Here is a 27,767-nt window from a genome sequence, read left to right as displayed (position 1 = left end):
GGATAGGGTTCTTAGTCATACTGTTTCTCAGGCTGGGTCACCTGGCTTAGAATGTATTTGGTTGATACTGTTACTCAGCTGGAGTCCCCTGGGTCTGAGTTGTGGTGGAGGCTATGTGATATAGTGAGGTGTGCTAAAATGGGATTAAATTCTGAAAACTGACTGTAGGAGGCTCCCAGACATTTGATTCAAGCAGGATAGAGCAATGAATGTATAGTTAAAAGCCCTCGGTACCTGCAGATTGTTGGTAAGGTACTGTAGTACATCCTATTTAACAGGAGAGTGTAGACAACTCATGTACAGAATGGAAAAGAGGCAAAAACACCTAAATCAAAGAGTGTAAGAGGGGTCTGTTGTTAGTGAGTTTTGGACTGGAATAGAAATCTCCAAAGTGAATTCACAAGTGGACTGAGAGGAGAGCCTGTTGAGATAAAACTTTTGAACTGTGAATAACCTAGCCATTTCAAATAACACCGAATTTACTTGCAAAATTGCTTTTTGTGCAAATGTGAACCGCATGCTGTAACTATTGAATTTATTTTGTAAGTAAAAGTCCAAGAGAGGGAATATATCAGTTACAATGAAGTGTTATCATATTCATGGCTTAGTGTGAAGAAAATGCACTTTGCCTCAGAGCTAACTGGTTCATACCTGAAGGATGACACAAATAACGGAGAATGGGAGAATATAGTTAAAAGTTATATACCATATGAACTGACAACACCAAGGTATATGTGCATGTGTGTGTATGTACGTGTTGTCTATGAGTGAGTTAGACTCATTTAAAAAGAACTGCTGTTACAGCATAACGGATTGAGAAAAAAATGAGGTTTCCAATCCATTTTCTATTTATTTATTTGACATTTAATTACCAGGAAAGTCCACTGGGCCTAAGAGAACCCATTTTCAGTGGAGGCTTGGGGATAAAAGCTCCAGCAAACAAAGGTTACAATAATTACAAAAGCTAGAAATTACATTTCAGCTCAACAAGTTAGGGTTACAGTAGTTACAAAAGTTACAAAATGGCCTTTTATTTTAGCAGACCAAAATATATAGTATTACAGGCAATATATACATTTTCACAAATATGCATTGAAGGGAAAACAATAATTCAGCTTGAACAAAAGAAAATTGAAGAATTTTTACAGTATTGCAAATCAGTATAGCCAGGGAAAAGTAAGAAAATTTCAGTGTAAGCAATAGTGAAGAGAAGGCTAAGGTTAAAATACAAATACAATTCTGGTAAGGACTGTGAGGCTGCCAGCCCAGCTAGCTGGAATTTTGTGAATAATTCTATATCATTTGTGAAATATTAATATGATTCATATGCTTGTCTTGCAAATGTAAGAGAACTATATGTTATGTGTATATTAAACTACTGGTGCAGAAGTGTGTGCTGAACTGTATGTTATGTACTGAGCTTCAAAAATGTAACCACAATGTACCCTGCTGGAAAAGAGCAGAAACGTGTATAAACTATATGCCTGTGCAAATGTGTGTTTTCATAGTAGAAGCTGGAACATGCAGAGTTAACTTACAAACTCTGAGAAAATAAGTGAAGAGTTTTACAATTGTGTTTATCTCAGCAAGAAGACAGGATGGCTACAGCTAGAAGTTATTTCTATTGTCTGGAAACAGAAATAATTACAGGTTTCAAATGTAAAAGTATTTTAACTGTTTTACGACTTCCAGTTCTAGGCAAACTTCAGAGAGATAAGTATTTTGACACAGAGGTGCTAAATTTTAAGTTTCTGTTAGTCTGGGAACTGAAGCCAGAGGTGACAAAAAGTGAGCTGACCCAGCAGTAATGTTCTGATATTAATTTGGAAACCCTCTCAGAGATTTTGCATTTTGTATTTGTCTTTGGACCCGAAAACATCTATCTTCAGCACTTCTCATCTGTATTTGCCTTGCTCTGTAAGTAAGATTTAGATATAGTATTTCTTTTAGAGATAGGAATATAGTAAAGATTGGTTTAGATGTTTCCTGTATTTATTTGAGACTGTCCTGCAATGTTGTTTTAAAATATTTACTGTGATTCTGAACTCTGCAGTCACTGTGTTGAGTTATTGAGTATTGTCTTGGTCTTTTATTATTTATTATTAAATATATTTAAACCTTTTAATTGTGGCTGGTTTGTTTAGAGATATTTAAGCTGTTAGAGCACTTGCATACATATTTGTTGACATTGTATAGGCCACTCCAAGACCCTTAAAAGTCTTGGACACACTTACCATTTGGATAATAGTGACATTACACAGTAGAATTGGTCACCCTTTGGGAAGGGCCTTATAGTAACTGATAAGTAAGGGTGGTTGCTGGCAGTGATTACTACCTTATACTCTGGGCAGAAGGGGGCATAGCTAGTAAACCTGTGCCAGCCTTCCCCAGGAGTGTCTGTGTGTTTGTATATAAATCAAATCTCAAAGTGTGTGTGTGTGTGTGTGTGTGTGTGTGTGTGTGTGTGTGTGTGTGTGTGTGTGTCAGCTACTTGGCAGGGACATGAAGCACTGGTTAGACAGAGAGGATGGTGGAGGTTTTAGCTTGCCCACTCGACTGAGATCTTAATCCTATAGCTGTGCCAGTGGGGAGTCTTATTGTGGATCTGGAGAAAGAAGGAGAAACCAGCCCCAGAGCAACTGTGATATCTGTGTGCTCTTAAGGGAAATTGTACTTTGCTGTGTGTGTACTTGTCATCCTCCCAATGTGCACGTCCCTCACTGGTGCTAGTGGTGAGGATTGAGACTCTTTGATTACTGAAAAAACACACTGAACAATTGGAGAAATGGTCACCATCCACTTTTACTGTGCTCCTAGTACTTCGGCATCAAGCTTTCCAGGGAAACATCATGCACAAGAATGGTGTGCTTTATATACATTTCACTACATTCATTATTTAATTCAATTATACAATAATTGATCAATTAATCAGTGAGTCAAGAAAGTTAAAATCTAAAGTGCATCCTGAACAATAAAGTGCTTCAGAAACATTTAAAGTGCATCAAAACATATAAAGTGCAACCCATTACATTCCTATTGCATTTAGCATTATAATTTAAGTTCATACAAAAGCACTTATGCATCTCTAGATTAACAAATACTAAAATATCTTACCCTACAATAATTGATCAATTAATCAGTGAGTCAAGAAATTTTAAATCTAAAGTGCATATTGAGCAATTAAAATGCTTCAAAAACATTTAATGTGTATAAAAAAACTTTTAAAATACAAGTTCATACAAAAGCACTTATACATCTCTAGATTAACAAATACTAAAACATTTTACCCTACAATGGTTGATCAATTAATCAGTAAGTCGAGAAAATTTAAATCTAAAGTGCATCCTAAGCAATTAAAGTGCTTCAGAAAAATGTAAAGTGCATCAAAAAACTTTTAAAATGCAACCCCTTACCATTCCTATTGCATATAATTGAAGAAATTCATACCAATTCACCTCATTCATCCTACATGTCTATGCATTTATAAAATAATGCATGCTGAAACATTTCATCCTATACATGTAAATCTAACCCCATATTAAGCCCATGGAGCCACAAAGTTCCAAAATCAATAATATATCTACTTTCCATCCTTAACAAAATGCGCCCATATTCCATGCCTTGTACTGCATAAGGTTTGTTTAAAACAGAAAAAAATAAACTGCTAGTGTTACCATTGTGAACAGCGTGGAAATGCTGGGCCACAGGATTATTAAGCCTAACATGCCTGACATCCCCCAAATGCCCCATAATTCTTCTTTTCACCATTCTTCTGGTTTGGCCTATATACCACTTTGCAGGTAGACAATCACATCCAATGGCATAAACAACCCCACTGGTACTGCAATTGTAAGATCCCAGGGTGATGAACTTCTTTCCATTAATCAATGTACTTGAAATGTTCTTGACCTTGTCACACACCTTGCACCTTCCACATCTAAAGGTGCCTACTGTGTTAGAACCAGTTTCTATCCTACTTACCCTGCTGTTCAATAATTCATTCAGGTTGTGAAATCTACTATGAGAAAAAACAACCCTGCCCTTGAAAATGTTGCCCACTTCCTCATCCTGCTGTATAATAGGCCAAAACCTGCGCACTAACACCTTCAATGTAGCTGAAAAAGGGGAAAATTTATTAACAAAAAATATATCATCCTTGCCCACTTTATGATAATCTTCACGCCCATGATGTGTTGCGTGACTCCATACTCTCCGACCAGTAATTTGCCTTCTCACTTTTTCCTCAGCCCTATTTAACACCTGGCTAGAATACCCTGTCTTCGACAACTTGCATCTAACAGTGTTAAATTCCCCATCCAATGTAGTTCTGTCATGGACATTGTCACTAATACGCTTGAATTCTCCATAAGGGGGAGAATCAAGTAAATGTTCTGGATGCATGCTGTCTGCACTCAAAAAGTTATTAGCTGCTGTTTCCTTATAAAATGGTTTAAAAGACACTAGCTTGTCTTTATCCACAAAAGCTCCAAATCTAGAAACTGTATCTTATATCTATGAGTTTGATAGAATACTGAGATGCCATACTGATTCTGATTTAGTTCCAACATGAAATGTTCAAAAAGACTAATCTCCCCTCTACATATAAAAAACAAATCAAAATAGCGTTTGAAAACTATAACATTTTCCAAAAAATATGTAATCCTATAAACACAGCTCTCCTCAAATAAAACCATAAAAATTATGGCATAAGATGGGGCAAAGGATGCCCCCATAGCAGTTCCTGTTCTCTGTAGAAAAAAATTGTCTTCAAAACTAAATGCATTATGTGTCAGTGCAAACTCCAACAGCTGTAAAATATAACTTGTTCTGGGACCTTCCCCCAATAGTCTGGCTACTGCTTCCAGACCCCCACCAATGAGAACTATTGGTATACAAGGACTTAACATAACAGTTGCCCAGAAAAAATCCTCTTGCCACTCAGTACCTTCCAAAATGTCTGTGAGCTCTTTACCATTTCCAATGTGTGAAGGGACTCTCTTCAAATGCTCTTTCAACTGTACATCCAGAAAAGTACCAATATTCTAGAGATATCTCCCCCACCCCTGATACTCCTTGATAGTGGCCAGTGCAGGGGCATCACAAGGACACCTGAGAAACATGGGGTGAGTATGTGTGTTAGAGAGAATTCTAAAGGGTGGGTTAGGAAGTAAAGAAGAAATGGGGTTGCATAGATGTGGCCTGTAGCTTAAGCAAGGGGTATCTGCTGTATGTTGACAACTAAATACAGTATCCGGAATGACTGTAAGAGATGCGTGCCATTTTTATACCAGTCTGAGCCTTGCCTTATATCTGTCTCATGTAGTGTTGATTTACCTTGCTCTTCTTTATGTCTGCCGCCTACAGCCATTAGTGCTATTGTACTTTCTGTCACGGTCACACTCTGCAACTCAGTTTATAACAAAAAAACCCATGATAACAAACAGACCTATCCTTAATTTCATCTGTATTTAAGTTTAATCATTTACTTTTCAGTAAAGCTCTGTGTAGCTACTTTCGCTAACACTCAACGACATCTTACATGTCAGATCATTAAAATTTATACTAGAAATGACCCACTTTTTACCTTGTTTGGACAGGTCAGAAAGCTTTTGCTGGCAAGTATACTCTTATTGTTTGGTTGTCTGATTACCTGGTTATGGGATTGATTTAAGACAGACATTTTACTTAAATGACCATGACTAAATGCATGAATAGTTAAACAGCTCAGTAAAAACCACAGAGAAGCATGACCGTATTGAAAGGTATAGTACTTATTTGAAAAGTACAATATAATACACAGGACTAAAAACAGTTCTAAATACCATATGATAATTTCTATCATAGCTGAGAGATAACTTTGAATATGGGGTTATTTGTAATGCTTTCTAAGCACTTAAAGACTCACTATGGTAGGGAATTTTAAGACACAGTGAAATTAAGAATAATACATGTCTGGATTATGCAGTCAGTTGTCAGAAGAAGATTAAGGCAGCCATAAATCTGAAGTGATATGCAGCTTAAAGGTTTTGTCTAATATACCCCAACCCACCTGTAAAACAGAGGCATATAACCAGTAAATGTGCCAGTAACTAATGACACCGTTAGTAACCACCATGGTCACCTAGTTACAGATAGGATACATTTGCAGCTGGCGCTTAATTTGAGGAGAACAAGCAAGCTCTCTCTTAAGATAAGTAGATCATATGTCTGTTTAACTGCAGGATTAAGTGAATCACAGACAGAAGGTCCCAGGAAGGTAACCCACTGTCATCAAGACTTAAATGGTGTTCCAGAGTGTCTAAGACTGTAGTCATTATTAAGATTATAAATAATAGTGCTGCTTTCATTCTGTAGTATCAGACTAAGGAATGTCAGTCCCACAGTATTATGGGTTATGTTAACTGTTTACATACTATAAAGTCTGTTCTCTCAGGAACAGGCAGCCAACAAATTCTTTGTAGAGCCTTGCAGTGGTATTCCATCCATGAAGTCAGAAGCATGAGTTTGCAAATTCTGTTGCATTGTGATCAGTTTTTAGAGAAGTACAAATGAGAAAAGCTATGACACAAAAAATAATTGTAATAAATACAATGGTAAATATGTAGCAAAAAGAATGACTAAAGATAAAAAGGGCAAATAAAGCAATAAGAATGTTAACTGTGGCAGTAACATGAACAATTACAACGTCAAAAGTTAGGTACATGTCTAGCAATCTACAGATTAAGGCCAAGCTAATAAATGAGAGGCCATATTCAAGCTGCAGTATCGATTTACCAGTGCCTACTTTTCTCTTGGCTTCAGCACACACATAGGTTCATAGGTAGGTACTAGGCTATCGGCCCTCGGGCCTATACAAGCCTAGCCAAAACGGTACCCTGGCTTTCGCCATCCAAGAAAATTATTTTCCTGTGCCTCTGTCGAGCAGAGCCACAGAGGTGATCCCTTGGGTGAATTTCCTATTTCCCATCCAGTCATCAAAATTTTCTTGAGGAGTGCTAATGAGGAGCATCGTTTGATATAGATAGGTAGTTTGTTCCAGAGTATGGGAAGTCTCTGGGACAGGAATCTATCCCTCCAGCATGTTCTGTTTATTGTGGTGACAAGGTTTAGGTCCCTAGAGCATGTAGCTTGGAGGGACTGGGATTTCTTTAAGTGGAGCATGTCCAACAGCTCTGGGTTTGACATAGCTTTGTATGTTAGGCAGAGATCACCTCTGAGAAGGCGATATGCGATGAAGTAAAGCTGGAGTTTTTTGTGACGGTCTGCATAGGGCATATGTTTAAGGCCGGTAATCCTCTTTGTGAGGTATTTCTGCAGCCTTTCCAGTTGTTGTAGATGTCTTGTGAGGTACATGCCAAAAGGGGCATTGTACTCTATAATAGGTCTAATGAGTGACGAGTAGAGGGGAACAATGACCTCTTTTTTCCTGGATAAGAAACCTTTTGTGATGAGGTGTGCCACATAGAAGGATTTCCTGACTACTGTGGTGATGTGATTATCAAAGGAGAGACTAGTGTCCACTTGTGTCCCAAGGTCTCTTATCACACTTTCGGTGTTAAGTAGACTACCACCTATGTGGTAGCTCATGGGTACAGAGTTTTTACCAAAGGGGATGACAATGCACTTTTTGGCATTGAGCTTGAGACCATGGCTTTGACACCAGGCATCTGTCTCAGTGAGGCCCTTTTGTAGGATGTCCACATCATTAGGAGTTTCAATTATGGCTCCTACTTTGCAGTCATCTGTGAACTTCGTTAACAAAAGACCTTCTGTGTTAGCCTGTACTTCAGAAAAGTAGATACCAAACAGGAGAGGACCCAGGACTGAACCCTGTGGTACTCCACTTGTCACTGGTCTGAAGTCAGATTTGGGGTCTGCTACTTTCACAGTGTGGGTTCTGTCAGTGAGCCAGCTGGCAACCCATCTTGTGACATAGGGATTTATACCTAATTTAGTGAGTTTATCTATAATTCCAGAGTGGGGGGTGGTGTCAAAAGCCTTGGCGAGATCTAGATTGGCTGTGTGAACCACCTTACCCTCATCTATGGCTTTGGTGACTGCTTCAAAGAAATCAATCAGGTTTAGGAGACATGATCTGCCTTTTACAAACCCGAACTGGGTGGGGTCCAGAGTTTGGAGATTACCAATGTCTTTGTTTATAAGTTCCATGATGATACTGTTAGGCTAATGGGGCGGTAGTTTCCTGGGTCCGTGGTGGCTGCCCTTTTGTGGAGTGGGATAACCATCGCTGTGCTCCATTCTGTCGGCACAAAGTCTGAGGTGAGGCTATGATTGAACATGGTACTTAGGTGGGGTGCCAGTTTGTTCTGTAGTTCATGTAGAATGCAGCCTGGGATGTTTTCAGGTCCCATGGATACTATGTTCTTGGCTTTGGAGAGTGTGGTTTTTACCTGTGCAGCCGTGATTACAGGAACTTTGCATTCTTCCGGTATAGAGATGGGCCCTTTAGGGGGTGCTGGGGGGGGGGCAAAGTTAGCACTGAATCTATCTGCTAGGATGTTGGCAATATCAGTTGGTTCTGTATATTTAGTGCCATCGTGCTGTAACTCAGAGCAGATCTGAGTGTTGCCATTGAGATTCTCGACATAGCTATAGAATGCTTTGTGGTTGTCTTTAGAATCAGTGGCGATTTTGTTTTCATAACTAGCTTTGGGGGATTTTATGAGGGATCTCAGCTTCTTACTGAAGCTGACCAGGGAGTTCTTCCATTCGTGGGACTTTATTCTTTTTTGCAACAGTTTCTTTCTTCTGTTGTAGAGTTTGTTTGTGGCAGGGGACCACCAGATTGGCTTCCTTTTTTTACAGGATAGCGTCTTGGTTCTGTTAGGGATAGCACAATCCATGCACTTGTGTAAGTACTTATAAAGTGCATTTGTGTAGGATTCAGCGGTCATACCTCTATTGTCCATCTGCATGGGTGTTTGCCACTTCTGTCTTAAGAAGCGTGAAGTTGGCTTTGGAGAAATTTTTTTATGGTGGTTTTCCTAATGGGGGGTGGGGGGCTGGATGTGGATGTCTAGGCTGATTAGCTTGTGGTTGGATCTGACCAACGAGGAATTAACCTCTGGTGTGGGACACTGGTCACCCATGTTGTTAATGACCATGTCTAGGATAGTGCTGCCCCTGGTGGGGGTGTGGATAAGTTGATCCAAGGCATTGGAATTTATGAATTCCAGAAAACTTTGAGCAAAAGAGTTGGTATATGAGTAGTTTTCTCAGTTAATGGTGGGGTAGTTGAAATCACCCATTATTAGGGTGTTGGGTTGTACCCTAATATTTTCCAGTATATCAGGAAATGAGGAGTGGGAATCCTGGGGCATGGTGGGGGATCTGTAGCAAGTTACAATTTGGACTGCAGTCTTGCCCAGAGTTAGTTGCACTTGGATAATCTCGGATGCATTATGCTGAGCAACTAGCCTGGAGGTGTGGATATCCTTAATGAATATGGACACACCTCCACTTTTAGTGTTTCGGTCTAGGTTAGGTGGCTGAAAGGTGTGGTATGAATTATAGCCTAGTAATACAGGGGTGCTCTCTGGAGCCTAGAACCAGGTCTCTGTCACTGCTCAGATGTTGATGTTCTCCATTTTAAGGAGTGCCTTGAGTGAATGCATTTTGAGGTTTAGACTTCTAGCATTGAGTAGCATTACCCTCAGATTCTGCTTGCTTGTACCTGTTATGATGGTGAATTTGTCATTTGAACCTTGCCTAAAAAAGGCACTATAGGGGTGGCAAGTGCCTTAGCCAGTATCCGGAATCCCAAGGGTGACAGGTGCAGGCCATCTCTGGCAAAGTATTGTTGTCTGTCGATCATGTCATCCCAGGCAGACAGATACTGAATCCCCTTAGAATGACACCAGAAGCTTAGCAAATTGTTGAAGTCAATCATTTTGTCCTTGTACTGTGGTATCATTCTAGGTGATGGCAGGATGCTACTCAGGGCTAGGGTCATATCTGCCTTGGCTACAAGATCAGAGAGCTCCTCCATGTCTTTTTTCATGTAGTCCAGGGAGATACATCTCAGGTCATTCACACCAACATGGACAATGACAGAGTCATATTTGTACTTGTTGTGGAGTGACCTGAGTGCGTGCGTTATGTGGTGGATCCTGGCACCCGACAGGCAGCTGACAGAAACTTTCTCCTTATTTAGCCTGGTGAGTGGAACATCAGTGTTCCTGACTATAGAGTCACCTGTGACTAGAGTGTTGGGTATGTTGTTATGCCTTATGGGTTGTGGTTGAGTGTCACACTGAGTTTGTGGGCTATGTGCCATTTGGGTTGTGTTGGGGGGTGGAGGTTGCATGCGTTTCTGATTTGGAGGTCTCTGTTGCTTGAGCAGATTTTTATTGAGAGCCTCTGCAAATGTAGGTGTGTGTTTTGTGTTGCTATGTGTGTATTTTGGTGGTGTAGGTTTTGAGGGACTATGTGATGAGTGTGGTGTGGTGCAAGTGTTTACCTTCTCCTCTTGACTGTCTAGTCCAGTCTTGGGTGAAGAGAGCTTTGCTTCCAGTTTGGCTATATAAGTGCATCTCTCACAGGTTGTAGTGTTGGGTGGTAGGAGGAGAGGGTTGTTTGTGTACATGAGGCAATTGCTGCATTGCCCCAAGATGCCCAGATTCATCAGGTAGACAGGAGAAAACACCAGGAGCTGACCCTTAGACATGATTGGATAGGTGCTTATTTATTAAGTACTAAAAACTGTTTTCCTCTAGACAAGTGAGGAAAGTTTATAGCTGTAGTAATTTGTAGCTTAAAAGAGTTCTGAACAAGTGCTGAGCTCAAAGAAAGAGATTTGAGTGCTAAAACTAAAAAACTGGCTAATTCTAAGGGAAATTTTGAAGAGCAGACTTTATGGCTCCAGGAATAGTTTAACCTTAGCTAAGTGGCGATGCATAAAGTGTATTTTTTTTTAATATAACAGTAGCAAATGAGCAAACTGATTTAAACAAATTAACTAATAAAAAATTAGAAACTGAGCCCTATTCCAGCGGTCTTCGATCAGACAAGTTCTAACTGCACACTCCTGGCACTAGAGTGCAGGGGAACCTTCTCCAAAAAAAGATGGACTGGATTAGTGCTCAAGTTATACAAACAAAGCTAGATTCAGCAGGTCTGAATTTAGTCTATGCTACAGCAAACAAGGCGTACCATTTTCAGAAAGAAACAAGCCTTTAACCAGAAACTCCCAGCTCAGAAGGGCAGAATCTACCCTCTCCTCTCACAAGAGTGCAGGCCACACCTTCTTAGTGTAAAATAACTGGCCCAAAGCCCAAGTGATTAAACCAGAACTAATGCACTCTTAGAATAACAGACACTAAGCCATTGATCAGCAACTCCCAATTTAGAAGAATGTAAGCTACCTGTCCTGCCACAACAGTGCAGACCACAAACCTTCTTAATGTAAAACAACTGGTCTGAAGCCCAAGTGCTTCAAGCAAAGGCTTATAATAACAATTACAATTTAATCAGGCTACTAACAAGCAGTAATAAATGCAGCAGAATAAATGCAATAAAGTAAGAAGAAACACAAATACAGTAAAAGCAGATGAATAAAGTGCAATTTTTTTATATAACAATAGAAAACGAGCAAACTGTTTTAAACAAATTACCCAATTAACCAGTAAAAAAGATCAAAACTAAGCCCTGTTCCAGCAGTCTTCAACCAGACAAGTTCTAACTGCACATTCCTGCCACTAGGGTGCAGGGGACCCTTCTCCAAAAAAGATGGCCTGGGTTAGTGCTCAAGTTATACAAACAAATTTAGATTCAGCATGCCTGAATCTAGTCTATGCTACGGCAAACAAGGTGCACCAATTTCAGAAAGAAACAGTGAAAATCAATGAGTAGAGTCTTGACTTGAATGCTGATTTTTTGTAAAGGTGCCTTCAAGTAGAGTGTTTAATTTAAAGGCTTGGCCAGTTTGTAACTCAAGATATTTAAAGCATTTGCGTTCCTTAACTACTGACAATGCAAGTTTATAGATATCAGTATATTTTCTTACTTAAATGTTTGTAAATGGTTTAGTGATAGTAACAAAGGTGTTAAGTGGCAATGGGCCTCGAGTGCTTCCCTAAAACTGAATGATTACTATAAAGCACTTTATGTAGTTTATAATTAGAAACTTGTATTTGTGATAAACACAGTAAATAAATAAACACATGAACTACTGGCTCTGTGGTGTGAAAAATAAAGCCTTGACTGTAATCCATACATCCCAGATTTGATTAGTAAGCCTGGGTGCTGGATCAACTAGAAAAAGCTTAGTTAGCTGAGCTTGTAAATAAACAGGCCAGCATGTCTACATTTTAGGGGCAGGGTTAGTTAAGGTTTTACCTCAAAGATACAAGGTATATGGTTTACGACCTCTGACAATTAGCTAGGCTTGTAATAATCTACATCCTGATAGGCGAGACCAGCTGGCATAATGGTTATAGTCTTTGTCTCCCATGCACAAGGTACGGGGTTCAGTCCTGATGTCCAGCCAATTCTTGTTCAGAGTTTGCATGCTGTCCCTCTGTCTCTTCTCACCTTCAAAAAACATGCTGTTTCCATCTCAAACCCATCAAAGAATGTAGCTGTGGGCTGCAGCAGCACAAACTGTACATGGTGTCCTGTAGGAGGAAGAGTTGAGTAAACCAGCTGCAGGTGTGCAGTTTCCTCATAATAGGAGATCACAGACTGTGTACTGTGGCTCTCTATGTGGGAGGGATGTATATGCCTCTATTGGCAATTTTGTATCCACCATAAAGATTAGAAGTATCTGAGGGTATCCAGGAGACAAGACGTATGGGGATAAGATGGAAGGGCAGTGTAGCAAAGCCACTTGGTTTGGGAGAGACATTTTATAGAATGCATGTAGGTCCTACTTTTGTCACTATGGAACAGTATGTGTTTGCTAATGGAAGCTCTTGAATTTTCATATCCAGCAATTGGAATATCCACAGAGGTTCCTCACTAAAAGCATACAGAGTGTAAGTAACATGCCCTATGCAGACTGCCTCAAGGCCCTATCCCTGTATTCTATTTCCTACAGGCTGTTGAGGGGAGAGCCATGCCTGGCATACACGCAGACCTCTCAACCTCCTAGAGCAAGAAATCTGTATGAAGCCATAAATAAAAGTGGCACAAAGGCCCCAAATAGGGTCAATTTTTAAATATTGCTCTTACAAAATTAGAAAGTTGATAGGTCAATAGGTTTTGCATTAGTATGAATTTTTGAAGGGCCTGAAGTCTGAAACTCAAATGCCTGTCATTAGTTTCTAATTTCAATCTTTAATGATTTGCCACTAATTTGCCAGAAAGCCACGATTTTATGAAAAATGAACCAAAATTATGAGGCAAAAATCTGGACATTCTGCGAAAATCTGTACAGCTGATAGGTGTGCATACAAGGCATTGTCAGCCCCTTCAGTGGTGGACCTTCTGCATATCTACAAAACAAACAAACAGCACCATAATTACCTATTATAAAGACTTAAACCGTGCTTGTGATATAAATATGACCTGCTGGAGACACGGGTATGTATCCCAGAGGCAACCCCTTCTCTGGAATAGGCTCCCCATCCATGTGAAGCAGAGTTCCTCCCTAACCCAGTTCAAGTGTAACTTGGATAATTGAATGGGTAACAGGAAATTCATCCCTGGTTTGGCACCTTTGTCTCTAATGGACACAGGCAGCATGGAAATGGTTCATCTCCCAGGACCTTCTAAGCCCCTGATTATACTTATCAGGGGTACCAGAACTTGTCAGAGATTTAGGATGCATGGCTAGCCTTAAAAAAGCCCTTGTGGTCATTAGCCTAGTAAAAACTTATGAACCTATGAAACTATAAGATTGTATCAGTGACTAATGATCATCCTAGAAAGGTGGACTGTGGTTCTCGCTTGCTGCATTCACCACCAGCAAGTAGAGACTTGGTGATGCAAAGAAGCAACAAAGACCAAGAACATGGGATTAGTGCTGTCAGCTTTTTATAGTAGGCCTCATTGTCATGTGGGTGTGAATATGCATACATTGTGGGGAAGATATTGCAGGCCCCTTGCAGTGACACAAGTACCTTTATAGGCTATATTGGAGATGGGGCTATGATTATCTAAAAATCCCTCACCAAATTGAAACAAAGGAATGGCTGCTGATAGCCATCATGGGGTTTGGTAGTTTCCAGTTCAGGGGACAATTAGGGTTCATCCTTAAATGCAGGCAGCCTCGGTTTAGTAGTGTGAAGCCTGACCTCAGGCTGTTAGAAAGAAAAGAACGTCGAGATGAAGCAAGGGACCACAGACAAGAAAGACCAAGAGGCTGAATGGGGACATGGAGGAAAAAATGCCACCTTCATGACTGCCTGCATGATGGCAGCCAAGATGCTCCCGCCATGAATATCCATCCAACCCAAGGGTATGACACTGATGAAGTAAGCTTCCTTTGGAGAGAAGGGTTTCCCCAGCAGGGTGATGTGAGGTACTAGTAAGATGGAATGAAGAGAAATGATGGATATTCTGGACAGGGATTGATGGTTGTGAGGCATGAATGATAAAAATCACTTGTTTTAATAACTGCTTTATAAGTCTGAGCCATGATTTCTTTTCCCTGATTTGGCAGTTTTGATCCCCCTTTCACTTCTTCCTTTCCTTGTCCTCCATTTGTTATTGTTTTCCTTATATCATGCACTTCATTTTTGACAGCTATTGTAAATCCCTTTTCCCTTTCCACATGTTCCGTGGCTTGACATTTTAGTTGTGTGGACTATGAAACTCACAGATAAGAGTTCATTCATTATAAAAATGTCATTTTATCCTGTAATGATCCTAGTATATCAGCTGATCTCTTGTTTCTTTAGAATAATATAACTCAGCATTTTTCTTTTATAACAAATATCTGAGTAGAATGTTTATGACTATACTATAAGATGTGATTCTACATTATAATTCAGTGTTCGAATGCTCTACTATTACGCATTTTTAAAGTTCATTTAGGAAAAAGGGTTGTCTTGAAGTTCTTTCAGTAAATATTGCACACTTAAGTAGTGAGAGAACCCACTCATAAAAGAACACACTGGGCCTAAACTTCCTCCACTGGAAACAATAGCCCTGACTTTACACTAGCTGACCATATGGTGACTAAAAGTCACTAAATGGAGAGGTTCTTTGTAAGGAGAGCAGATGAACAACTGTATGAAACTGAAGGTCTTGAACGTGAAGTGGCGCTTGGTCAGAGAGAAGAAGGCTAACTATAAGCAGAACCACAATAAGCTGCTACCAAGTAGGTGTGTTCTGTTCTGCATTAGGTCACTAAACAAGAACAAGAGCAAAGACTAAGGGGTGGTCATAAAATTAAAGAAAAGTAAGTCACTTAAGACATAAAAGTGGGATACAGTATTTCATCAAAAATGTATCAGGAAAATACACAAATGGGAAATGGTGTGAATGAAAGACAGAGAGAGAGAGAGAGAGAGAGAGAGAGAAAATAGAGTGAAACAGACCTCCGTGAATGTAGGGTAGATGGGTGATGAGGCTACCGTAACTGGAAAGACATTTGAAATAAATTAGACAGGTGCCAGCTCTACTGACATTGTCATCTTCACATCTGCATTGCAGCTGAAAACAAAAATAGATAAATTCCACTTCAAAAAACTGGGACTACAGGGAAGAAAATGAACTCGTGGCTAACCAGCTTGACTTTACTATTAAGGAATTAGATACAGATATATAAATATACTGAGGAAAGAAGAGCTGTGGTCAGTCAAATCTACATGAATGTTTTACTCATCTTCCACCCCTCTACTAACTTACACCGTACATTATCAAAATTCCAGAAGGCTAAACAGCAGATGTTCGAACTTGAAGGATCGAAATGTAATAACATTGAAACATCAGAACAGCTAATTTTTTCCAAGGAAAAAAAATTTGCCGTTCCGAAAAACACACACACAACACAAGCACACCAAAAACCTTATAAACCTACACTAAACCTTACATATGCAACTACCTATGCACTAACCTTAACCCTAACTATAAGGTCTGTCACTATTCCACACGTACCTTTCCTGCGCCCTAACCCTAAAGTCTGCCACTATCGCACACTTACCTTACCTGCGCCCTAACCCTAAAGTCCGTCACTATTGCACACTTACATTACTCGCGCCCTAACCCTAAAGTCCGTCACTATTCCATACTTACCTTACCCACACCCTAACCCTAAAGTCCATCACTATTCCACACGTACCTTTCCTGCGCCTTAACCCTAAAGTCTGCCACTATCGCACACTTACGTTACCCGCGCCCTAACCCTAAAGTCCGTCACTATTGCACACTTACATTACTCGCACCCTAACCCTAAAGTCCGTCACTATTCCATACTTACCTTACCCACACCCTAACCCTAAAGTCCATCACTATTGCACACTTACCTTACCCGCACCCTAACCCCAATGTCCATCAAAATCACACACTTACCTTACCCGCATCCTATCCCCAACGTCCATCACAATCACACACTTACCTTAACCCATTCCATAACCTCTGCACCACACTGGAGAAAATGTCGAAGCCGCAGAAACATCCAACCAAATTCTTTCCCTGGGAAAGAATTCAAACTTCCACATCTTCAACATTTTCACCTTTTGAACTTCCAGGTTCGAACTTCTGGTGTTCGTCCTTCTGGAAGTTTGATTAGGTAATAGGAGCCCACCTACACTGTATCACTACCTCTAACAGTGTATACCAGGCTCTCACCACCTTGTCTGCTAAATAATATTTCCTTATGTTTATTGTAACGCATTTCCCCCCTTCCTGCTGCCACCCAAATGACATTCCGTTCTCTTTGCTGTGTCATTGCTCTTCAGCTACACCCTTCTCATATTTCTACACAGAATACCATACATCCATATGATACAAATTCTTACTTTCTTTTCTACTAAAATGTATGTGTCCAGTCAAGACCGTTCCTCATATGGCTACCCCTCCATCTTCTACACCATGTTAACAAGTTTATGATACAATCAGTCTACCAGCTTAATCTCCTTTTCTCCATTTACATGCCTTAAATGGAAACAAATTTCTAGGTGTGGCCTTACCAAAAACCATCCTGAACAGCTATAGAGTCCATTCATATAACTCCTCATTCCCCTCTTGGTCTTTTCTATGGTCTTTTCATATTGTGTTAAATTATTTTACTTACAAATCATTATACATCCAGGTGCTTTTCTTCCACTGTACTCGGTAGGGCTATCTCTCTCTCAGCATATTAACTTTATATGGATTTCCTTGACCAAAGACCACATCATTGCACATTTTAACATTGCATTCACATTACAGCTTTAGTTTGTTACCCTTCGGGCATTACTGGTTCTTGCAAAAGAATGGCTTTTCTAGGTACATAAAAGTGATGACATCTGAGATAGCTGACTCTGACATTAATGAATCACAGTAACTGAAAATATAAGTAAATGTGTCAACATTTTGAAAGCTAATGGAAAGTAAATTACATTGTAAACATTTGTTCTTCAACTATTTTCTTGTGCTTTCCGGTTCATCTAAAAACAGGGAAGAGGTTGTATTCCCACGCTTATGCTTACTAAATTACAGCCTTTGAGATTCTGTTACCTCAACAATAGCAGGAATATTTAGACTGCTAGCAAAACTAAGTATTCTGTTTTTTCCAAAACAGCATAACCTTCAAGTCAGTGTATTCAGAAATAGGAACGTGTGAGATAGTCTTCACAAGTATGCAGAGGGATGCAACTTCTGTAAAATTCACAATCGAATACTGAAAAGATATTCGCACATTTTTGCATTTAACCTATGAATCTTTTAGTATATTTCTTAAATTAGATTGCAGTATTTTTGTTATTCTTCTGTTTTTATTTTAAATTGAGTAGAATGATATGTCTCTTATACTCTGTAATTTGTAGCTATCAGTCATATTGCAAATAAAGGTAGTAGTACTTTCTTTAGCATCCATTTAAGGATCTGAATCTAAACGTAAATTATGTGGCATTCTTTCACAAGCTGTACAACTTATAATGATTTGTGGTTTGATGATTGCTTTCATATGTATATTCAAGTACTCCAGTTTGCTAATAGACAAGGTGACTAACTTCGAATGTAGTCACGTAGTATACTCAGGTCTCTCCACTTCTGATGGCTGTACCACTTGGGTTGCTGCTATTAAAGAAAAGGACAGTGCAATTCCTTGTACCTTTTTTTTTCAGCCTGTAATGCGACTTCTACTCAGTAGAGAATGGTCACACCAAACCATTCTGATGAATGTGCTTTTCTGGAGCTATTCAGTAAACTAAATTACAATGAAATCTTGAATATTGTTTTTCAGTGTTTCAGCAAGTCATTTTATGTTAATTCAGAAAAGAAACACACACACACACATGCACGCACACACACACACACACACACACACACACACACACACACACACACACACACACACACACACACACACACACACACACACACAAACATATATTGGTCCCTATTATAACACTGAAATCTCATTTCACCGCCACCCAAATGGTCAAACCCATTTCACTGAAAAGTGTAGACGTATACAGAACTGTGTAGAAAGTATGCAATGGTCTCATTTCCTATCATAGGAGTTATTAGGGAAGTGAGTGTGACACAGTATGTGTGAATTGCAATGGTCAGCATCATGTGGTACAGATCTGTAGATGTCAGTGTTTGATCTCAAATGCTGATACACCATGCATGATGTCTTTTTTCTTTTCTCTGCAGTTATGCGATCATGGAGTTTGCATGCATAAGTAAGGGGGTGTGCATGGGGGGTGCAGGGAGGCTTGTCCCCTGCAAAAACATAAGCTTAGGATATTTCTTGTGAAGAAGATTTTCATTGAAATGAGTTTTCAGGGAAATAGGTTCTATCATATAAGTTGCTGTGAAATGAGTTTTCTGTGTTATGATAAAGACCGATATACATACATACATCTATATTTATAGCTATCTCTCTCTCTCTCTATATATATATATATATATATATATGTGTGTGTGTATGTATCTATATCTAATCTATCTCTTTATATATATATATATATATATATATATATATATATATATATATATGGGTCTACTTTAAAACACTGACACGCAAAACACCGATGACGAGAACACCGAGACCGGAAGATTGACAACTGAGATGGTCGACAGTTTAAAAGCCCGAAGCTGAGAACACCGACATGTTAAGGTAAGTGTGCGATAGTGACAGACTTTAGGGTTAGGGGAAGGTTAAGTGAGTTAGGGTTAGGGTGCAGGTAAGGTAAGTGTGTGATAGTTACAGACTTTAGGGTTAGGGGCGGGTTAAGTGAGTTAGGGTTAGTGCGCGGGTTAGGTGAGTGTGCAATAGTTACAGACCTTAGGGTTAGGGTTTGGGTTAAGGTTAGTGCATAGATAGTTGTGTATGTAAGGTTTAGTGTAGGTTTAAAAGTTTTTTGTTGTGCTTGTGTGTGTGTTTTTCAGAAAAGGTATTTGTTTTGTTTTGTTGATTGTCGGGATTGTGGTTTGTCGGGCATGAGAAGTTTCCTGCTTTTAAACTGTCGGTCATCTCAGTTGTCGATCTTCTGGTTTCGGTGTTCTCGTTGTCGGTGTTTTGCGTGTCTGTGTTTTAAAGTAGACCCATATATATAATATATATATATATATATATATATATATATATATATATATATATATATATATATATATATATATATATGTACACACACACACACACACACACACACACACACACACACACACACATGTAAGCAAGATTACTCTGGTTTGTACTCTACGATGATGAATAGAAAACAGGGTGTACACTAAGAAAAAAAAGGTGATGATAATGTTTTTCAGCCAGGCAAGGGAGACAAGTGATACTACAGTAATCAGTCTGGATCCTTACAACCCAAAAAATCTTGCAAAGGTATTTCCTATTTTTATAGAAGAGACAGTGGTAAGATAAATTAATTGCTTAAGATGATTGGCTAACTTCAGTTCAGTAGATTGCAGAGTACCATTTGCTGGATTATGTTGCAGTTTAGATAGGGGGAAGAGAGTCACTGGTCTGAATGACTCTTAACTCCTTGGGTATGTTATAGCATCGAAGAAAGCTATCAACCAATCTCTTAACTTTCTGGAGTATATTCAAAAACATAGATCTGAAATCAACTGCCTCCCTTTCTGGGTTTAGAAAATATCTCTCTGTTGTATTACCAGCTAGGGCAACCATAGGGTAAGGTGTCCTCCTTGCACAACCTGAGTATGGCTTACACTTGTTTGCCACCTTCTCTAACAAAAAATACATCAACACTACAGAACTTATCTTATAAAATATGCCACTTCATCAATTCCCCTCGCCTTGAACACCATTGCCTTACTTTATACAATGCAAAATGGTTTCCGGTACAAGCCTGACCTAACCTAACCTATGGTCCCCCACCATAAACAAACTCTACAACAGAAGGAAAAAACTGTTGCAGAAAATGGTAAAGTCCCAAGACTGCAAAAACTCCTTTGGCAGTCTCAGCAAAAAACTGAGATCCATCATCAAATCCTCTAAAGCTAGCTACAAAAACAAATTGCTGCAGATTCTAAAGACAACCACAAGGCATTCTATAGTTATGTCAAGAATCTACATGGCAATACTCAGCTCTGCTCTGAGTTATGCACAATGGAAATACATATACAGAACCAACTGATACTGCCAACATATTGGCCGACAGGTTCAGTGCAAACTTTACCCCCTTTCACCCCATAAAGGGCCTATAACAACACCTGAGGAATGCCAAATCCCTATTATCACAGCTATACAGGTAAAAAACGCAGTGTCCAAAGCCAAGAATACAGCTTCCACAGGACCTGATAATATCCCTGGCTGTGTTCTACATGAATTACAAAGTGAACTGGGACCACACCTGAGTACCCTGTATAATCACAGCCTCATTTCAGGCTTTGTTCCTACCGAATGGCGCACTGCTATGGTCATCCCACTCCACAAAGGGGGAGCGACTACAGACCCTGGGAAATACCACCCCATTAGCCTGACGAGTCTGATATGTAAGGCTATGGAGTGCATCATCATGGACCTTATAAATAAGGACATAGGGAATCTCCAAACTCTGGACCCCACGCAGTTTGGGTTTGTGAAAGGTAGATCATGCCTGGTCAACCTGATAGACATCTTCAAGTCTGTCACCAGAGCTGTGGATGAGGGCAAGGTAGTTCACACAGCTTACCTAGATCTTGCCAAGGCCTTCAACACCATCCCTCACTCATATATAATCATATATAGACTCACTAAACTAGGCACAAATCCCTATGTCATAAGATGGGTTGCCAACTGGCTCACTGATAGAACCCACGCAGTGAAAGTAGGAGACTCCAAATCTGACTATCGACCAGTTACAAGTGGTGTCCCACAGGGATCTTTCCTAGGTCCTCCCCTGTTTATCATCTACTTCTCTGAAGTTCAAGCCAGCACAAAAGGACTCTGGCTGACCAAGTTCACAGATGATTGCAAACTGGGAGTCATTATCGATTCTTCAAATGATGGAGACATTCTACAGAAAGGCCTCACTGATACCAATGACTGGTGCCAGAACCATGGCCTTAAGCTCAATGCTAAAAAGTACATTGTCATTCCCTTTGGGAAAAATTTGGTGCCCATAAACTACCACATAGGTGACAGTCCACTAAACACCGAAGGTGTGATAAGAGACCTAGGGACACAGGTTGACAGCAACCTCTCCTTTGATAATCACATTGCCACTGTAGTCAGAAAGTCCTTCTATGTGGCACATCTCATTACAAAAGGTTTCTCATCCAGGAAGAAAGAGGTCATAATCTCTCTCTACTCATCCCTCATTAGACCTATTACAGAGTACAACACCTCATTTGGTATGTGCCTCACTAGACACCTACAACAACTGGAAAGGCCACAAAAATACCTCACTAAGAGGATCTTGGGCCTTAGACACATGCCCTATATGGACAGACTTAAAAAACTCCAGCTATACTCTGTCTCTTATCACCTACTTAGAGGCAATCTCTGTTTGACCTACAAAGCCATGTCTGTCCCAGAGCTGATAGATATGCTACACCTAAAGAAATCCTAATCCTTGTGTGCCACATGCTCCAGGGGTGTAAACCTCATTACCACAATAAACAGGACATGCTGGAGGGACAGGTTCCTAACCCAGAGACTTCCCATACTCTGGAACAAACTTCCCATTCATGTCAAGCAGAGCACTTCACTGGCCCTCTTTAAGAGAAATTTTGACAAGTGGATGGGCAATAGGAAGTTCATCCTGGGGATCACTTTAGTGACCTTGCTTGACAGGGGCACTGGGAACTAACTTTGGGTAGCATGATGCCAGGGAATCTTCTTGGGCTAGGCTTATATAGGCTCCAGGGCCATTAGCCTAGTACACACCTATGAACCTATTGTAGGGCTCCCAACTCTTCCAATTACTCCATCATGATGCCCTCTCTCCACAGGCAATGACATGTATCACTTTACAGCCTCAGAAGACAGGGTAAAGTAAACACCCAACTCTCCAAACTTTATTGACAAAACTACAGAACTCTGACTCTAAATTTTATGTCCTTTCTCCAAAACTGTGGCAATCACTTCCTCATTTCCCACCAAGCATGCTAACCATACTAAGTTCAGGTCCCAACTAAAAAACAGTATCTATTTAAAAAGAAAAACAAATACAACTGCCAGAATGCAGGACATTTCACTTAATAAACACTACTCTGCACTAGGTTAATTCCCTCACACATCACCTCATTTATACCACCACTCTGTTGGTTACCACTGTGTGTCTACTTCCTGTAAATATGTATTTAGCTTCTCTTTCGCCTTGTTACTGTTGGGATTTGTGCATTTAAACTATGATGACTGAATTATAAGTCTTGTAAGACATTTACTTATAGCAACAGACTTACTGTTCTACCAGGATATGGCATTAGGAATGGTCTTGTTTACAGAGTGCTGATAAAAACGTGACGTAGCGAACAGTGTTGACTCTTGACTTGAAAGCCATGGGTGGTGCTGCAGGAAGCAAATAAATTGGTGAGGCTGACTGGACTAGGGTAGTGCTATGTTCTGTGATCAAACAACACCTAGGGTTAGTCACTTTCATCTACTGCCTGCCTTAGTACCTATTCATTCCAGCCACATCATTGACTATATACAACTCAGATGTCCAGTTATGCTCACTAGGACTGGCCTAAGGTGAAATGGAGCAAAGGATTCCATGATACCTGCCATGCTGCATACTAGTTCTTCCCACCACCAGTTACCCCTATTTCCCCCATCCTGTCTTTCCCACACCATCCATACAGATTACTACTTTCTCATTTCTACACATTTTGTCTTACAGTTCAGCAGTTTCCACCAACCTTTCTGTACACCCTACATGCCAAAGACTACACCATAATGCTGTGGAGGAAGTAATTGAATTAAGCTGAGGTAAGCGGGCTGAGATGCATTTTAGAGCTTTTTTTCCAAATTTTGATCTAATGTTGGCCTGAATAAAAATAATGAATAAGGAAAGAAGTCCGATCTTCCTTTTTTCTTTCAAATAAGAAATAAGCTATACCTAAAGCTTGATGTTGTTGTTGAGTTGGCTAAATAGCACCTCCCAATAAAAAAAAAAGACAAATCTTGCAAGGATACATAAATCATATTATTTATTTATCATTTATTTTACATTTGTTGACCGGGATTCTCTGACTGAGCTAAACAGCCCTTTTTCAGGGGAGGCCCGGGGAGAAAAGCTCCAACATATTATACAATTTTCATTATAAATTAGCATTAAACAGCAGAGTTACAGGATTATTACAAGGCATTAAGTAACAATAAATGTTATACAGTGTCAATAAACAGGAGTATAGCATAACTATTTCAAGATGTATAAAAAGAAATATGTCATTAAGATGAGTATAGTTTTTGGGGTAAGTGGTTACAAAAACCCAGTTTTATCATAATGCAGTTGCATGAAGGCAAGACAATTACAATAGAATGCTTCTCTGAGGCAATTTGCTTAATAGATTTTAGAAGATAGTAGAAAGAGTAGTCAAGGAAGATCAGAGAGAGCTAGTGAGAAGAGTGAGTTAAGGGCAGAAAGTAGATTAAGGTATGAGAAGTAGGGGATGTTAAGGAGGGAGAGTGCAGTGGCAGGACCAGTGACTTTTAAAGTGCTCTTTGCTGGCTGTCTTAAAATTGATTTAGGATGTGTAAGGGTCCTGATTTCTAGTGGGATCCTATTCCAAGCAATAGTGGGGTGATAGCTGTACATGTTGCATCCAACTTTAGACTTGGGTTTGGAGATTTGTAGTAGATCTTGATTAGACCTTTGGTGAGGTCTGGAGGGAGAATAATGGGAGATGAGAGGGGATAGTGCCGGGCAGTAGGAAGGCTGGTATAGAAGAGAATGGATGATCTGGAGCTGAGACAGAAGAAGCTAGTTGGATAATTAAAGCCAGTTTAGGTGTTTTAGAGAGAGACAGTGATGTGATTTGTAGGTTTGTTGGGCAGCATTTCTAGCTACCTTGTTGTAGGTAGATTTGAGTTTGGTCAGGAGTGTTACATTTGTGAGAATTTGAGAGTTGTACATTAGACTGGGTGGAAGGTAGGTAATTGAAAGAGTAATCTTGGCTTCAGAGGTAAGGAATTTCTTGTTATGGTAAAGCAGCCTTAGTTTTGAATGAGTCTTTTTGATACAGTTATTAACATGCATGTCAAATTTAAGCTGATCATCGATGGTTATGCCTAAGAGCTTAGTACTGGATTCTACCTGAATGAGAGTGTTATTAAGGGACTGTATGAAGTAGGAGGGTTTAATATTGTTGAACTTTTTAGGTAGGAAGAGTAACAGCTTTGTTGTTTAGGGTTAAGGATGTGCTGGCTGTCGGAGAGCCATGTTTCAACTAAGTTAAAAGATGTCTGAGTAACTGAGAAGAGCTTAGAGGGAGAATTGGTTGTGATGATGACTGTAGAGTCATCTGCGTAGTGCACTAAAGATGACTGAGGACAGGAGGTGTAGAGCTGATTAGTAAACATATTAAAAAGTAAAGGCCCTAGGATAGAACCTTGAGGTACAGCCATTTTTACAGGGAGAGGAGGGGAGAGTGCAGAGTACCATCTCACTGATTGAGATCTATCAGTGAGGTAGCTGGAGAACCATGCAACAGTATCAGAGGAGAAGTTGAGGTTATGCAGTTTGTGCAGCAGAAGAGAGTGTGAGACAGTGTCAAAAATTTTTGAGAGGTCCAAGAATAGGCAAGAAATAAGTTTATGGTCGTCCATGGCTATAGAGACAATGTTGAGGAAGAATAATACAGCTGTAGTGGTGCTATGTTTGGGTTTGAAGCCATGTTGAGTGGGTGCAAGCAGATTTTCCTGTATTAGATACTGCATAACTTGTTTATGAATACATTTTTCTGGTACTTTAGAGAGAGGGGAGAGGATAGCGATAGGTCTAAAGCTGGAGATATCAGAGAAGTTACCTCCTTTGTGTATAGGTAGTGTGTAGCATTGTTTCCAGATGAAAGGGACTTTAGATTCAGAGATAGAGCAATTAATTATGATAGATACAGGGAGAGCAAGATAGTCAGCTGCTAGCAGAAGAAAAGTAGAAGGAATATTGTCAGCTGATGCTGAGCATGGTTTTAATTTAGAGAGTAGAGTTTTGATGTAGCTGGTAGGTACAGGTTTGAGGGAGAAGGTATTTGAGGAGATAGTATTAGGAGTAGGTTCAGAAAAGCTGGAGATGTTATTTGTAGAGGAGTTTGGGTTAGGGTTCAGTAGCTTAGATATTGAATTGATAAAATAGGTATTGAAGATAGTGGCAGTTTCTTCAGATGTCTTGTCTGGGCATGGATTGTGGTAGCTAAGATTACTGGGATGTAATATTTGGTTAATAGAGTTCCAGAATTTTTTAGGATTAGATTTTAGGGCTGTGGGAGGTTTGTTATAGAAGTCCTTTTTATCTTTATGTGTTTTTTTTGTCAGATTTCTGAGTTCTTTATATTTTTGTAAGTCTCCAGAGAGCTTAGTTTGTGACCATTTTTTCCATAATTTGTCTCTAGTTATCATAAGGGTACAAGTGGCTTTTGAAAGCCACGTAGATATGGTGGACTTAATTCGTTCTTTGCAAGGGAGAGCAAGTGATTCTAAGATGCTAAGGAAGGTGGAGTTGAAAGATAGGACTGCTTCTTCCAGTGGCAGTTGGGTAAGGAATTTCCAGTTTACTTTAGAGAGGAGAGCATTAACGGTTTCTGGATGTAAGTTAGAGAGTTTATGACAAGTGATAAATTTAGGAGGTTTTGAGAAGTGGGAACCTAAGAACTTTTATAGGGGAGTGATCACTCAGGGTGTTTGGTAGGGTTTCAGGGTTATGATATTTGGAAGGATTAGATACAAGTACCCAGTCAATGAGTACTAGATGTGTGGGAGCTGTTTTTATGGGTAGGTTGGGAGATTAGCTGTGTAAAGCCTTATACAGTAATATGAGTATTAGAGTTTGGATTACTGAGAGCTAACCAGTTAATGTTGACATCCTCAAGGAGGATAGTTTAATTGGGGATGTGTTGAGAAACATATGAAAGAATATTTTCAAGCAGAGAAATGTTGTCTCCTGGAGGAATATAGATGTCTGCTACTGTGATAGTGGTGTGGTCATTTATTTTAAGGTTAGCTGTAAGTAGTTCAGCACAAAAAAAGGATGGGATGGGTTTCATAATACTTGTAATGGTGAGGTGGTTGGAGTAGAGTATGGCTATGCCACCCTCTTTTTTTTTGGTGATCTATGCAAGTATATTATAACCAAGGTGGAGAATGTCTTTATCAGAGGTTTGGGGTTTTAGCAAAGTCTCTTTTAGGGTGATGACATCAGGGATGTGGAAGGCTACCCAGGCATGGATTTCACTAACTTTGTTTAGAATACTATGGGCATTCATAGAGTAAAATGAAATATGTTTATTTGGAGAGGATGAGTTTATTAAGTAGGGAGAGGTAGAGTTATGCATGGTGGGGTGATGAATGGGCCCAGGATTTGGATGTGGTGGAGTGATGAATGGGCCCAGGATTTGGATGTATGTCTCCTGATAGAAGGAGGACTACATGAAGATGGTAAAGTCTGAAGTTAAATGGGTTGTAAGTCAAGTACTTAGTCTTGGTTTTAGATGCTAGAGAGTGAGGGGAAGGAAGTTTGATTTTAGGCAGAGGCATGTTCATGGAAAAGATAGAGGAGGAGATGAATAGAATACTGCAGAGATGAGAAGCAGTTAGTATAGGGATTAGTGGGATCTCTATGGACAGTTGGTAATGGAGTAGTACAAGATGTACGAATGAGAAGGAGAAGTAATGGAGGCAAGAGGAAAATAGAGAGGGTTGCAAAAGCCATGGCCTAAGGTGGGGGAGTAGGATTGGGAGAATATCTGAGAATAATGCATGTCTCCCAATCTGCCACCACTTTCTGTTTTCCTCTCAGGTGTTAAACAGGGATGAAAGTGAAAGAACATATGGCTACAGACATATGTTCAAAGTTGTTGCTATTATACATGTAGAGACTATGGCTAATCAATCCTAACTCCAGTAGATAGCCATCTTCTATATACATCTCAGATGTTAGGGATAAAAGTGAAAGTGTAGATGGTGATAATAATGGAATTGAATCTGTTGCTGTTAGTATATATATATATATATATATATATATATATATATATATATA

Source organism: Protopterus annectens, chromosome 8.part0 (genome assembly GCF_019279795.1).
Source record: "Protopterus annectens isolate FY-2018-M chromosome 8.part0, PAN1.0, whole genome shotgun sequence".
NCBI lineage: Eukaryota > Metazoa > Chordata > Ceratodontiformes > Protopteridae > Protopterus > Protopterus annectens.
This window is presented reverse-complemented; position numbering follows the sequence as displayed.